This window comes from Stegodyphus dumicola, chromosome 12 (genome assembly GCF_044657685.1).
Source record: "Stegodyphus dumicola isolate Sdum_Otavi_A_Nest chromosome 12, ASM4465768v1".
In the NCBI taxonomy this organism is placed as follows: domain Eukaryota; kingdom Metazoa; phylum Arthropoda; class Arachnida; order Araneae; family Eresidae; genus Stegodyphus; species Stegodyphus dumicola.
The window spans coordinates 99,689,316-99,705,257 of NC_140779.1; positions in this window are offsets into that span (position 1 = coordinate 99,689,316).

Below are 15,942 nucleotides of genomic sequence, written 5' to 3' on the forward strand. Positions count from 1 at the left end.
ATAGTAGTGACTGTAAGTCAGACTGTAACAATAGTAGTGACTGCTATGAACTGGAATTACACAAACTCTTAAGAAGGGTTTAACTCCCTTTTTATTCCACTTTAGAAGTTACAGATGCGTTCACTTGACGCTCACAAACTACGCTGACCCGGCGGTTAAATAAAAATAAGAAAGTACAACTAAAAATGAATAAATAACAAGTCACTACCTACGAGGCTCTATAAACGTGACTAACTTAACCGCGTTCTAAGATACAGCTGAGATTTCAGCAAACTTTCTGAATAAGAAGTTGAATGGTTCAACTAACTGCCGAAGTAGGCTCACAGGCCGAAACGCGCGGTTCTTAAATCTCTACCTAGCAACCTTCACGCTCGTGAATCAAGAAAGCACACCTACAAACTCGTTTCCCTTCTATTACTTCTCAAATTACTTCTGCTAAAAATTTGAATACTTTGCGCGTTCTACTAAAATTTACATACTCTGGCATTGGCAATTCCAGGGAAAAGTAAGGGTTGACAGGAAAGATAGCTTAAACTTAAAATAAATTTTAGTTAAAATAAATATAAACCCTACAAAGTAAAGCAGAAACTTGCCCTGGTTCGTCAATAGTCTGTCTGTATTCTTTTGAGTGATACTTTGAGAAAATATTCATAGGTAAGCCGTCCCGTATCTGTTTCGTCCCATCGTGTTTGCCATTGCTCTAATATCAGGATTTTATGCTGTTATATTGTTATGCTTTACCTCTCCTCTAGAAAGTGGTAATTCTGCATCCATCTCCTCTTTCTTGGAAGCTTTGGTTGCACTGTCAGCCGTTTCATTATCGTTGACACTTGTGTATCCTCTCAGCTGAGTTTAATTAAGGCGTTCACTGCTTTCTGTACTTACAATTTCTTGAATCACTCCAATTAGCAAAGTCCTACTCTTTGTTTTATTCAATGCTTGTAGTACACTATGACTGGTTATATATATCTTAACAGTTTTGTTACTGTATTCATTTTTTAGGAAGTTACAACCCAACAAGATCGTTTTCGCTTAGAAAACTGTACTTTGATTACTTAATTTCGATTTGCGTATTTCAATTTTTATTCCATTATTAAAGGCGACGAATGAGGTACTCACTTAATCCATGTTTTTGGTAACGTCTGTAAAGATCTCCAGGGCCTTATTTTGGGGCTGTTCTGAGTCCAGTAATATTTCAAAACCTCCGCCGGATGTCTTCTCATGCGTGTGATTTCCTTTTCCACCTCACTGAGCTTCATCATAAGATCATCCATTGTCAGATATTCTTTGGAATAAATAAGTCTATAAATCTTGGAATATGGTCCGTTTTTAAATCTAATGTTAATGCTGAAATGGGTGAGGTACTGAATGCTTTCGATATATGAATCCATCGTAACGTCGAAGGATCACGTGGAAGCTTAGTACCTTTGGGAAATTAATCATCTTAGCCTTCTTAATACTAAAGGTCAGCTTATACCTCCTACTCCAGTCTTCAGTATTGCTTAGAGCATATCTTGCTTTCTTTCAATTGAAGTTCTGTTGCTGCCTCGTACAGTGATAATACAGGCATTTGTATTTGCTGGCAGAGTAACATCTTTCACAAGGTTGAGAGATAACACATTGTTCGCTATTATATCCCTCAGTATTGAGCCTAAATTGGACCCCTATGGTGGTCTAGTAACGTTTCGTAAGATCCACAGCAACCCTTTTATATGCTATGCTCCTACTTTTGAGATAGTCTGTCATGGATACGTTTATATTCTTTGGGCAATTAAGGTCCTGGAGTGTGCCTAGCAAATTTAGCCATCACAGGTGATTAAACACCGACGATGTTCCAATGCCAATTCATATTATGGTGATTCTCGATTATTTTCACCACACTGTTTAGTGCATCTGTGGTACTTCTGCCTGGCGTAAAGTCGACATTTTGCAAACCATATATTACGTTTATATTTTGCCTCTTCTTTCTTATAGACTGCTCTGAGTCATTGCGCTTCATCACATAAGTTCGCTCTGATACCACCTTCTAAATGCTCGGACTCTCTTTCTTTAAATCGTCAATTTCATTATCCACCATGGGATGATGGGGGTGAACTTACGAAGAGCTTTTGTTTCTGTGATTGATTTTTATGTTTGAGCATAAATAGTTCTAATCTCTTTTGAGGTATTGTTATAACATCGTCAGTAACTCTTTTTGAATTCAGGGATTCGATGTGTTGGAACTTTTCGAATCCAGGAGTCGATCCAGTTGATCCTTTTTAAGTTCAAAACGCTTATTTTTCACTCTTGTAGGGAGATCTCAGAGAAATTTTGCAGAAAATGCTTCGATGATCACTTAAAGTGATATCATCTGGTGCCGTCTTTTTCTCCACAGTGAACGTGCCTTTTGGTTTAATCATGGTCAGGTCGACCCATCTTTTTCCTCTGTTAGGAACGCTTGTTTTTCTGTTGGTTTTATCGCTGCACACCACGAATCGTATCAAAGTTATAAAGTCACATATTCATATTATGCAATCCCCTTGGGTCTTTGTAAGGAGGACCTCAAAAGGATCCATACACCCACATTTCTTCCTTCAGTACCCTGTTTTCCTGGATTCGAGGAAGGTCATGGCATATTTTCTAGCCGCTTCGATAAGGACTAATCTTCTTCACTTTTCTGATACTCACTTTTAATTTTGTAGGATATACAATCTGACGAGCTTTTATTCCTATTTTTCGGATACTTCAGTAGGTGTTCCACATCTGTCTTGCTTCGTCTTGACACTAATTGGGACCTCGATTTTTGTTGTAACTGCTTAGTCTTTTGGGGAATATGTCTGTTTTCTCTCTGCTAATGGTTCCACCTTATCGATTATTGTCGTCACCAGTTCTGCCTTTAATTTATAGCGCTGTCATTACCTGATACTGTTTTGCCATCACGTTGAACCATATAAGTAAATATGCGTTGTGTTTCCTCACCTGAGTCTTAAGAAATTCGCTCAGATTTGAGAAGTATATTCAGTTGGGCCATACATTTGTTGGCTTCCATGAGGAAGAGGCGAGCCCTATCGGTGAAAGCATTTCTTCTATAACGCTTTTGCTATTAACATTTTGTCTGTGCTTGGTTGTAGCTTGGTCTCTTTAGTATCGGGGCTTCACACCCTAGAGGTAAGAATTGAGTCCAGCTTTCCCCTTGTTTCGAGGGAGCCCCCCCTCTTCTCGCCTGCATCAAAATACCGGATCTCACAGGAGTGTATATTTAGCAAATGATTTATAAAGACAGAGCCAATCCAATGGATTTGCTGCTAGAATGATAAAATAATCACAAAAAAAGCTACCAATTTATGTCACCCCCCCCCCGAGGAGGGACACTTGTGAGAATGAGAAGCTCCATCCCAATTTTAACGTATAACATATCGGAAAAGGGAATGGATCTGAAGGTCTCCCACCTCCTTTTTCTCTACCAGCAGCCTTTCGAGAGGGCTTTCGGTTCGTTTGGTGTTTTAAGTGCCGTTGTAAGTATTTCTTAATACAAATATACTGTTCACTTATAAACATCCCTGTTTTATCCAAACCCTGGCCCAAAGGAACAGCAGTCAACTTTCCTAATAGCCGGGAAAAAATATTAACTCTCAAATTAAAGAGAAGTTATAATTAGTGTAAGCATTAAGTCACAGACTGTGACTGTCAGCTGTAAAGATTAGGTAACTCTGAAAAGTTGATAAAGTTGATGTGTTAAAGAATGGTGCTTAATTAAATGTAGTTACTTAAGGCTTACTATGCCTTTCTGATGTAAACTGCCAACTTCTAGTAATTGTATCACCTTAATTTTTGCTCATTACTCGGAGAAGCAGCTTCTAAAGATTATTGGTAAGGCACGTAGAAATCTGTGATCTTCAATACACACACAATTTACCTTTTTCGCTTTCTCTCTTCTTTAATGGTATTTTGTTATTGTTGTTGCTAATGCTCACTTGTCTGACCTATAGTCAGCCCAAGCCTACGAAATTCTTAGTGTCGAGGAGCGCAAGTTTACGCCTGTCGTTGGCAACCATCTTGAGCACATTACAGGCGACAGTGCGATTTGGGATGGATCCGAGAGTCTCCTACCAACAACCTCTTGAGGGGACTTTCGGCTCGTCCCATATTTAGCGTGCCCCCATGCCCCACGCCACATGAATACTATAGATTTACAAACACCCATGCCTTCTTCTCGCTTCGAACCCAGACACTTCGGTACGGCAGTCAGCGACGCTAACCGCTATACCGGTTGGGCGGCAATAGTATTTTAATTTTTCTAACAGAAAGCTAAAAATTTGGTTCTTTCTGGGATTTTTAAACAGTAAAAATTCATTGTTGTGCTTGTCATTAGAGTCCTGTACCTTTTTTTCTCTTTTCAGATTTCTTTTTATATTGCTTTTCTTCTTTCTCTGTTTAGGTTTTTCTTGCTCGTTGAGCTACCGAAACAAACAATAGACTTCACTAGATAATTGGAATCCAAATCTATCCATCGGTTTTCTACTTGAGAATGAAACTCAGAACTTAAAAATTCATGATCTGAATGAAGTTGAAAGAAACATCATTACGCATTCCTTTCACATATGCCTTTTAATATTTTACGGAGATTTATTTTAATTATAGATAAATATTTATGCATTATATAGTTTTGTAGCTTTCAGTAATAACGATTTATTGTCATTACTTTTTTTCTTTTCTTTTCCCCATCCTTTTTTTTTTTTTTTTTTTTTTGGTAACTGTGTTTTTGTAAGAATTTACATCAGGTTCTCTTTTTTTTTTTTACTAGATTCTCAAGTGAAGTTCATTAAAAAATCATTCAGCCAATAATTTGAAAAAGGATCTTCAGCTTTCGAAAAATTCTGAAATTCCCACGTGAGTCTATTTTTTTAAGAAGAACAAGCCAAACTTTTTAGTTTTAGAAAAATATCCTACAATTTTTTTAATTGTCCTAAAAAAAAGCAGTTTTTGCTTAGAGGATTGTAAAACTGATTCTGTATTTCAGTCAGAATTTTTTTTAAATTTAAATAAATAAAATGTTTATGTTTAACGTACTTTCCAGGAAAAAATTTTAGTTGTCTTTACAAAAACAGCGGAACAAACTTCTTTCCTATTGAATCATAGTTTTGCTTTTTAAGAGAGGGAAAAAAGCTCGTTTCTCGGCATCAGATGAAGCTTTTGATCCTCAGATTGTTTAAGGGGACTCATACACCTTAAAGCCAGCAAGACATTCGAATATGTGACTGTTGCAAGAATAGAGACAACTTATTTGTTTAACAAGCAATTACTTCCAACTTTTTACAGCTGACTACATAATATAGCTGCTTTCTGAAATAGTAATCATAATGTTTGTGTTGCCACAAATATTTTAATAATTTAATTCGCTTTGTGACAAAATTTTTCGTCATGTTTCCTTCCACCTTGCGCGCACAGTTTAAAACATTCTGTTGCATAATTTAATTCCATATTTAATATATAACTTTTATAACATTTGGAAACTACTGTGAACCTAAAATTCTAAAAATGTCATGTTAAATTTTTATTTTATTTTGAGTTGAGTTTATAAAATGTATTTTATTAAAGAAATCTGTAATGTTTTCGTCCATAAAATTTTTCAATATTAAAATATTCATCAGATTGTTGGTTCAGTTAGAAAATAGTGCCCATATAAAGAATTCCATCTAATTTCAAGGATGTACCATTAGCCATTTTTAAAATATCATGCGCGTAAGGTGGAAACATGGCGAAATATTTTGTCACAAAGAGGATTAAATTACAAAAATATTTGTGGCAACACAAACTTTCTGCTTAATAGTTTCAAAAGCATCTATATTACGTAGTCAGCTGTAAGAGGTTGGAAGTAATTGTTTTTAAAATAAATAAAATATCCAAATTCTTGCAACAGTCGCATATTCGAAGATCATAAGGGGTTTAAGGTGTATGAGCCCCCTTAAGATCAATTTTTGAAAATTTTGGACTAACACCATAAAACAGTAGTGCAGGAGAATCTGCAACTAATGGTAAAATAAGGAGTTTTTTTAAGGGAGGGGCTTCAAAAATAAGTCAGGCTAAATTTAATCACCATTAAACAATTCTGTATATATTATTTCATTAAATATTCTATTCCAGTATATTCTGTGGGGGAAAAAAAAGGCATAAAATCTCAGTTGGCTGAAATTCAGGAAACCTCATTTTCACAGCTTGCGAGAAAAAGGATTCAAAGGTAGCAATTATGTACGGCAAACCTTACTTCAAAAGAAAGCTTAAAAAAACCTTACTTCAAAATTTTGCAATGAAAAATCGAATTGAAATTTTAGATTTGTCATGTATTTTACCCACTCTGAAAATAATTAAGGGTTTAAGTTGTGACCAGCTTATGATTTGTATTGTAATGTGACAGTATTAAATACCGCCCAGACGGTATAATGGTTAGGGGAGCCTACTGCGGTTCCAAAGGGCCAGAGCTTGAATCCCGGAGAAGGCATGGATGTTTGTAAATGTATAGCGTCTTTGCAGTATGGGAGCATTCTAAATATACATCCAGCCGAAAGTCCTCTTGTATGGTTTGGTGGAAGGAGAGAGGAGTGAGAGGCCCGCGGACGCCTCCCCTCCCGGGATGCTGCTTCTTAAAATCTGGGTGGAAGTAAAGAAGTCTAACCTCCTTGAAGCACTAGCAACCATTCTCTCATGAAATACATGGACAAGACAACAACACTATTCAATTATAATTAGTTTTGTATAACTAAATGAAACAAATATAAAAATTGTAGAAAGCTCGCCTAAAAGTTACCAAGAGCTGCTGCTCCAAAAGGTTTAAAACGTTTTCAAAAATTAATACACATGAAAAGCAAACCATTAGACATGTAAAACATAAATAAAATTAAAAAACTGAAAAAGTTAAAAAGTAAGCGGAAAATGGTAAATTAGCCAAATTCGACTTCCAAACAGGCTTTTCAAGGGAAATTTCATTTATTTGAACGTCGAATCAAGCTAACCCCATTACGCGTTTCGCCGATCAGATTTCAGAATCAAGCTATTCTTTTATCAAACGTAAAAGGGAAATGCTAATTCTTTCCCCTTCCTTAACATAACTTAATTAAAAGTTTTCTTAACGATTAAGTGTAACAAAATTTAAAATTAGATGTGCTTGTAAATAAATATAACAATGCTTTTATAATATTTGAGCTCTAGTAATTAACCAAGTTCAAACAGAAAAACACGAATTTTTGAAAAAGTATATAAAGTAGTTCTTCTGGACCTTTGCTATATTTAGTAGTTTTGTATGAAATGTTATTAATGTTCGCAATCTCACAAAAATACCTTAATTCCTTGCTTATTTTTCATCCTAGCTTTTTAGCGCTAAGTTCTGAAAAGTTTAAAAATATTCGCCTAATTTTCTCTGTTGCTCACATAACTATCTCTCTTTCTCTATCGTACACAGTTTTTCTCTCTGAAGGCTTTACTGGTAAATTTTATTCCCTTGATTATCTTTATTTTTATTCAGTATATTCAATTTGTATTTTCATTTTTTGTATTAGCATTTCATCCATTACACTTTCCCTTGCATTTATTATTTGAAACGAATTTTGTGTAGATTATTCGTTAGGCTACCCGGACGTGGGAGTTGTTCTCACACTTAAGAAACGTTTGAAATATGTGATTTCACCTTACTTCTGTTATTTACGTTTTAGCTCATTGTAGCCGTATGTACTGCTGACGTGTTCGATCTTTCAAAATCGGCGTCTTTTGTTCTCCCGTTTCTCCTTCCTTCCTCCTGGGAACTGTAGCTAAGACTCATTTATGTGAGGCGTCCCCGGGGCTTTAGAAGATAACTGAGACGGGCACATTGTGCTCCTTAATTACATCAGATATCCGTCAGTATCTGTTCAGTATCCGTCAGGTATTGTAATGCTAAAATACGTCTATGCATTCTTAAGGGTATAAAAGTTTCTTTAAAGAAATAATATTGTGATAGTTACTCTTAGTTTATCCATAACTACTTTACATTTATTATGTTTTTCGCAAATTAAATTTTTAGCATATATTTAATAGCTATTTGCAGACGATAAAATTATCTAAAAAAAGGGGGGGGGGAATATACTTGAAGAAGTACGGTAATACTGTTGGTATATAGTATATTTACCTTTACAAAGTATAACATATGACTCTCGATTGGACATTCAAGGACACAATTCACTCTTTATGGTACACTGTGGTATCCTTTTACACCTTTTCATTCCAGGTTTGGAGCACCCTTAAGTCAAACAGAGAATTTCTTGTGTTTTTGCCATGCATTCAAAACTTCTCCTTTTTGCCCTGCATTCAAACATCCTCAGAGACTGCTATTTATGCCTAATCTTAGGATGAATATATGTCTTAAGAAAGTGTTTGTTCTCAAAAGATGCGTAAAATGCGTCGAGATTACTGATACACTGAAAAATGTTTCGCATAAAGATTGGATAAGATATTTTAATTATGGCAGAGCACTCAAAAGCCTATCTTTTTCCCTGTTTCGGTTGAGAACATCCATAGGAATGGAACTCGAGAGTCTCGTGCTCTTCTTTCCAAATATATGTTTATGAAGAATAAAGGTTGCACAATTCTATTTTTTCAATGACGCATTCAAATTTCAGATTTTGAACGATCCATTCTGCAAAACTTTCGATCTCATATGCTCTTTAATTAATTTGCAATCTGAATACCGAATGTATTCAGATCGGAACCAAATAAACCTGTGAGTCTCCGGTAAGTATCATATAATAATCCTCAAATGCTAAGAAATGAAAACATCCAAACACTTATGAACATGTATACGTAGAAGCTAGGCAAATGTAACGGCGTCACAGAGCCATGGTGGACCTAGTCATAGCAAGCTGAAACTGAAATGAAAAATTTTTTTGCAGCCAGGTAAAGAACGGATTATTTAAATCTGGAAATAATCTTATCTTGTCGGCCGTTGAATTGGAGTTGCTTTATATACCGACTTGAATGGCACGGGGAAAAGTCAACGGATCTTTAAACAGTTATGTATCTCATCTTTAGTGTAATACTTCTTGTGTTTGTTTTATGACACGTAAGAAGTATCACAGGTGAAGCATAAAAAGTTAGTTAATCTGGACATTATTGCGATTTCTGTACGGAGACTTCACTTTTCCGTATGGAATGTTTCTGTTGCCGGACAAAAACGAACATAATGATTCGAGACCAAGACTATTCATTCTCCAAAATCCATCGCAGCAAGCCTATAATCCTCGATGTTTATTACGGCTAGATCCGGGTAAAACTTGGGTATATACGGCGCCAGTGAGCTCTGGGACCATCCAGCACTAACGAAGACGTGTGTGCCTTGAAACCATCTATTCCCCGAAACACATAAACGCCTGTCACGGAGATCTATGGCCATCTCCAAGTGGGCAAACACAGAGAGGCTCTGCAATTTCAGCGAGCCTGACTAATTATCCTCCACCCCATAAGAGGATACCATGTCCTCGCAGGTCCAAATCATCAGAGGATACACAGTCTTGCTGCGCCGCGTGGAGGCTAATATGTATCTGGACCTCTGTAATCAGAAAAGTCGGGATTTCTAGAGCAGGGGGGGTGGAGGGGAATGGCCGGTCGTTAAGTGTGTCTAATTTACGAGGCGTTGATATCCTAGTCTAGGGTTGCCTCTGCCACCAGAGTCGGAGGTGGCTTTGAGAAATGATGATGACTCCTGATTGGATGCTCTCTGTTCGATAGTAAGTGGATTTGATGCGTGATCATGCATCCTGGCGATTAATTTGTGTGTAAAGGATGTCGCGAATGTCATTCTATTAATGCGACGCAAGCTGAGAAAATTTTAATCGGACCGGGTATTCCACTGTCGCGATCACTGATTTATTAGGTGATATGCTGTTGGCATACTCCGCGCGCAGACAAGGTTTAATTTCGCCAATAAAATGTTTGTAGTGTCCACACATTCTAACCCGATGGTCACTTGAAACTTATCTGTGAATCAGTGTACCTTTCTTTCGAATTGTTCTCTCTGAAATTGAACATTTCAAGATTTTAAATCTTATTTGAAATTCTATGCCTCTGAATCATGCACATTTACCATGGATGATAATATTAGGCACGTGAGATTCGTAAGGGTAATTACACACTTCGAGTGTAGATATTAATAGCAGGAAAAGCATAACTGAAATTTGCTTCACGCGAAATTTAGTTCGGGGTCAGACAAATTTCCTTTACTCTTTTACCCCCACTAACATCGATAGCCATCGATCATTTTGCTTTAAATTTTAAGATATCTAATTTGCTTTATAATACTACTGAGCATTTGAACTCTTTATAACTTTAGGAAATATCTTCTCTCTTACTGAATTATATTTATTTTATTTATGCATATTGTGATATTTACAATGTAGTAGTGATACAGCAGTTCAGCGGGTTATAAGAAATACATCACTGCTGTGAGCTCAACCCGCCGGCCTGTGGTCTACATTAGACCTTTGAAGCAATTTTATGCGACTCGCGTAGACATTTAGATTATATAAAATGATTTGTTGCATTGCAGTGTGACAAAGATTATAAGCTTTCAGCGATTTGAAGTCCGAGTTTAAATCATTATCGTTACCATTAAAAACGAACAAGGATAGGAACACGAGAAAATCTAGAAATGGAGCTAAATAATTTACAATTTTTAGTAAGCCAAATTTAAAACTTAGTTAAATTTTTTTTATTAGCTCAAAAGGACAATTTGCCCAGAAGGGCTAATAATTCTTTTTGACATTTTGCGTCTTCCACTATAAAACGGTATTTCACGTTCCAGTTGTTGCCACCAAATATTAATTAATATCTTTTATTATATTTAAAGAAAATAAATAATTGGATGTATGTATGTTTCTCGCATTGTGAAAAAACGACTTTACCTGGAAACATCAAATTTTGAATAACGTAGCCCTCCACTCGAATATGGGCATCTGGGAGCCCAAATTTCGAACTTTGAATGCGTTTTATTATCCATTTCATATTTTGTAAAACTTTTATCGAATTTTTGACTAACAAATTCAACGATTTCAAAACGAGCAATGCCAATACTGCAGAGACAAAAAAAAAGTTTTTGTCTCCAGCGAGCGAGACTGTGTATCAAAAGACATGCTCTTTTTAAATTATTTTGTGATATTGCTGTCAAACTAAATTTTATGATTTAAGTGATATTTAATAAATAAAGGTAACACGTAAAATGTTAAAAAAAGCGCCCCTTTGGGCGTAATATAAAATCTGAAAGCTTTCAGATTCTTGTTATTTTTGAGTTTGGGTAATAAAATTTTGAAAAAAGAAATGAAAACGAACGTTAAAGAATGAATGGTAAATCAAAAACATTTCATGCCTAAGTGCATGTATTTTATCTTTTCCTCCTTTCTAACTTAATATTTTTTATACTAACTTAATTATTTAATCAATGTAGTATTTAATTATTTTTTATTAGCGAGTTTCCTTGCGTACGTTTTTCCTTACCTTTTTAGTGCTAAGTTCTGAAAATTTTTAAAATGTTCGCATAATTTTCCAGTTCCTCTGTTATACTCGTACATAGTATTTCTTTTTGAAAGCTAGTTTATTCATAAATTGTATTCCCTCAATTATTATTTTTTTACTGTTGTTATGAATTATATTGAATTTCCATTTGCATTTTTGAGTTAGCGTTTCATCCATTTTATTTCATTTATTATTTAAAACGAATTTTTGTAGATTTTTTGTTATGATGTCCGGACAAGACAGATGCAGATGGTTCGATTCCCGACTAAGGCGTTCCTCATTTTTCACATCTCCTGCTTCCGAAATGGCCTAATATCTCTATTATTTACCTTCCAGCTCATTGTAACCTTATGTACTGTTGATACGTTCGATCTTTCGAAATTCGGGTTTTTTGTTTGTTCCCTTCCTCTTTCTTCCACTGATGTCCCACTTTGGAGTTGATCATTCATGTGCGGTGCCTCTGGGGCTTTACAAGATCACTGAGTGGAACTTGTGCGCTCACCATCAGATATCCGTGAGATATTGTTATGACATTATATATTCTTATTGGAATGTAGGTTTCTTTTAAAGAAGTAGTACTAGGATAGTTATTAATAGTTTATCCATGACTACTTTTCATTTTTACGTTTTTGCTGTAACCGCCTTTTTCTGAAATTAAATTGTTCACATAATTAAATTCTCAATAAAATTAGTTTCCCCCCCCCCAAAAAAAAAGAAAAGAAATTGCGATGCAGTAATTATAAATTAAAAATATAATTAACTGATAGTGACATGTAATTACAAAACATTACTTTCGAAGAGGAACACAGAACGTTCTAATTTTTAAAAGAGGTCCCCACTTGGAAAATGTTTGAGAAACACTGGATTGATGTATAGCATATAACAGCATGATCGTCCTTACAGACTTAAAATAAACATGTAAAAATCAATTACAAATATTACTTCCTTTCGTTTTATTAGTACTAGACGTCGACATTATTTGCATCAGCAAGCGAGTTTCCCATGACAGTTCAAATAATTATTTTCTACGATCATGAAAAGTAGCATTACACAGATACATGAAATTACAGACCACTTTGCGTTTATTAGTATGAGAATTTCCACAACTGTCTTTCTTTATTGTTCGAGTAAATGTTCTCCGGTTAAATTATAAACCATGAAATATGCATGACCCCTTTCAAAGAGGAAAGTGGAGACAGAGTGAGATACAAAACCAAAAAAATTCAACTCTCCGTGTCTTACTTAAGTTGATGGCACTTTGCATGGCATGAGGCAATAAAATCCCACACTTGTCCTACCGATTTTTCTCACTGAGCATGCGCAGACAGTAAAAATGTATATTACATGTTCGGTTTTTGTGCCAGACACGACCGCCATTAGTAGATATTTGACGTTTTCATTTCTAAAAAGGTGTACAGAGAGCTTAGTAGGACACAAAGTAGTAACTCGCTTGGGAAAAGGCTATTTACAACTCAATTTGCAGACACCGTGAGAAGAAACAGTTTCGATGAAAACTATTTCCGTGTCAAGAAGGTGATTCTTCTGCATGGAAAGAAGGATACAGGATGTGAAAGAATTGCGAGATACGGTTTGATAACTTTATTTCAGGGTTTCTGGTGTGTTATTGGAATTTGAGATGAATGAGATTTTATTAAGTTTCATGTAAATCTTTCCAAAGAAAAACATTGGATTTGTCCAATTTATAACTGTATAAAAAGGATTAATGTAGGCGAATGTCTAGCCTCTGAAATCTGTTCGTTAGATCTAGGTTTAGGGTTCCTGGCAGCAAAACGGTTTGCCTGCGTCTAGATAGGTTACAGCCGAAAACATCGCGGCAAAAACATCGCAGACGAAAACGTCGCGGAGAAAACAACGCAAGGCGAAAACGTCGTGCTACAAAACATCGTGGGAGAAAACATCGCAAAGAGAAAACATCGTCGTCGAAAATAAGCGCTTCAAAAACTTCGCAGTTTAAAAACATCGTCGGCGAAAATATCGTGGTAAAAAATAAAGTATCTACAAATTATCGCATGACGATAGCATCGCAAACATGCTTTTTTCAGGCTTTAATAACTATACATGGATATTCCCGTAATGATTTGTGAGCACAAGATGCAAAGAAGGATAATTTTTACTTTCATATTTTTTATTAATCAATAAATTTTTGCTGAGAAAATAAAAAAGAAACTTAAGCATAGAAAATTAATGCAACTTATAGCATTGAATAGAATTTTAAACCGACATAGTTAACTAACAAAGGCCATTAATAAATCCTTTTTTGTAAAGTTTTCACTGGTAATTTTTCATGAAAAGTATAATCTATAAGTTGCATTTAGTTTTCTATGCTTAAGTTTCCTTCTTACTTTTTCAGCAAAAATTTATTAGTTAATAAAAAAAAATGTGAAAGTAAAAATTATCCTTCTTTACATCTTGCGCTCACAAATCATTATGGGAATATCCATTTACAATTATTAAAACCTGAAAAAAGCATATCTGCGATGTTATCGTCATGCGATGATTTGTAGATACTTTATTTTTTACCACGATATTTTCGATGACGATGTTTTTAAACTGCGAAGTTTTTGAACTGCTTTATTTTCGACGACGATATTTTGTACCGCGATGCTTTAGAACTGCGATGTTTTCTCTTTGCGATGTTTTCTCCCACGATGTTTTGTAGCACGACGTTTTCGCATTGCGTTGTTTTCTCCGCGACGTTTTCGCCTGCGATGTTTTTGCCGCGATGTTATCGGCGGACACCGTCTAGATCTATCTGTTCATGTTTTTCCTGTCAACAAAATAAATAAGAACTACTAAACTAAACTCAGTGGCCCAATAGCCCTAGTAGGCCACGGCCTTCAGTGCCCTTTTTCTGCTTTCTTGACCTTTGGGCATATGCCCTAAGTAAGTGGTCAGCTTGTCGTATGCCCTGGACAAGTGGTCAGCTTGTCGCAGGACCCCTGGTGTTTAGTCCACAAGCGAGCTTGGTATTCATTTTATCCATCCACTTAAGGGATGAAAGGCTGAGTAATTCTTGCTCAGCCCGGGTATCGAGCCCCGGATCTGCGGTGCAGCTGTGCGACAGGCTAGCCACTTCGCCACCGGGCGGTCATCAATAAGAGCTAGTTTTCTTTAAAAAAACTTTCATGAAAGCATTCCTCTGCAGGCAAACATTTCTGGAGTGCTTTCCCTACGTTACGAGCTTCCAACAAGGTCCGTACCGATAGATGATGATGATCAGTGGGGTCGATGATGATCAAGGGATCGTTTGGGAGTTGATAGCAGAATATGCACCGTAATTGATCGGCATAATGTTAGCCTAATAGATTACAACAAAATTATTAATATAGCAAAATTGACAAGTGTTTATTGATCATGAGCAGTAAGGAAGACATCATATAAAATAAACAAATATAAGAGGAAAATACACAAAATTATTTAATTTTTTTAATAATATTATATTTTAAAATACATAAATTTTTATGCAAAACTTGAAATATAAAAAACTACTGAAAACAATACAATAAAACACAATAAAAACAATCAGAAATACTCGAACAATACAAAACTTTCGTAGAATATGTATCGTTATATACAAGACACTTCCAAAAGTTAGAAGAAGATTTTAATGTGCTCTTTTAGGACATTGAAAATGTGTATGAGCCAGCTATTACCTATTTGCCTAAGAGGAAGGGGGTCTCCTTCGTAGAGGACTTTCTAAGGGAACATGCTGGTATATATTTTACACATGGGGAAAAAACACGAAAAAAATCCATGCAATGTGCCAGCATGAATCATAGAAATGGGATGTGTAGGATCTTGATATTATAATGTAAAAAGAGTTGCATTGAAGGAAGATATTCAACCACAAGTCTTATTTAAAGCCCATGAGTATGTTAAGTTTTGAAATTTAAAAGTCACCTGAAAAAAATATCCTAAAATAAAAGTGTAGAGTCATTATTATTATTATTAATTTTTTTTTTTTTTTTTTTTTTTTTTTTAAAAGCAGGAGACTTGAAAAATGAGCAATGTCCTCGCCGGGACTACAGCCAGAGACCTCTCCAATACGCGCCAAGTGTGCTGACCATTACACCACTATGGCATGCTCAGAAGGCGGGCAAGCAGGCTATAGTTAAGTCAATAATTTACTACGAAGAACAAGGAGCGGGGTAATTATTTTTAAATGACGTGATTTAAGATTTAAGTTAAGCATATTTATATCAATATGGTATGCCTGTTTAATACTGATACTTTAGTAAAGTATCAATATTAAACAGGCATACCATATTGATATTAAATGACGGATTTTAATTGAATTTCAAATTCAAAATACTAAATTTTCGTGACAAATATTTCTGTAGCTATGAGTACCTGTATAATGTGTATGAATATGAAATTATTAGCCCAAAAGGGACTACTAGTCTCAGGGTT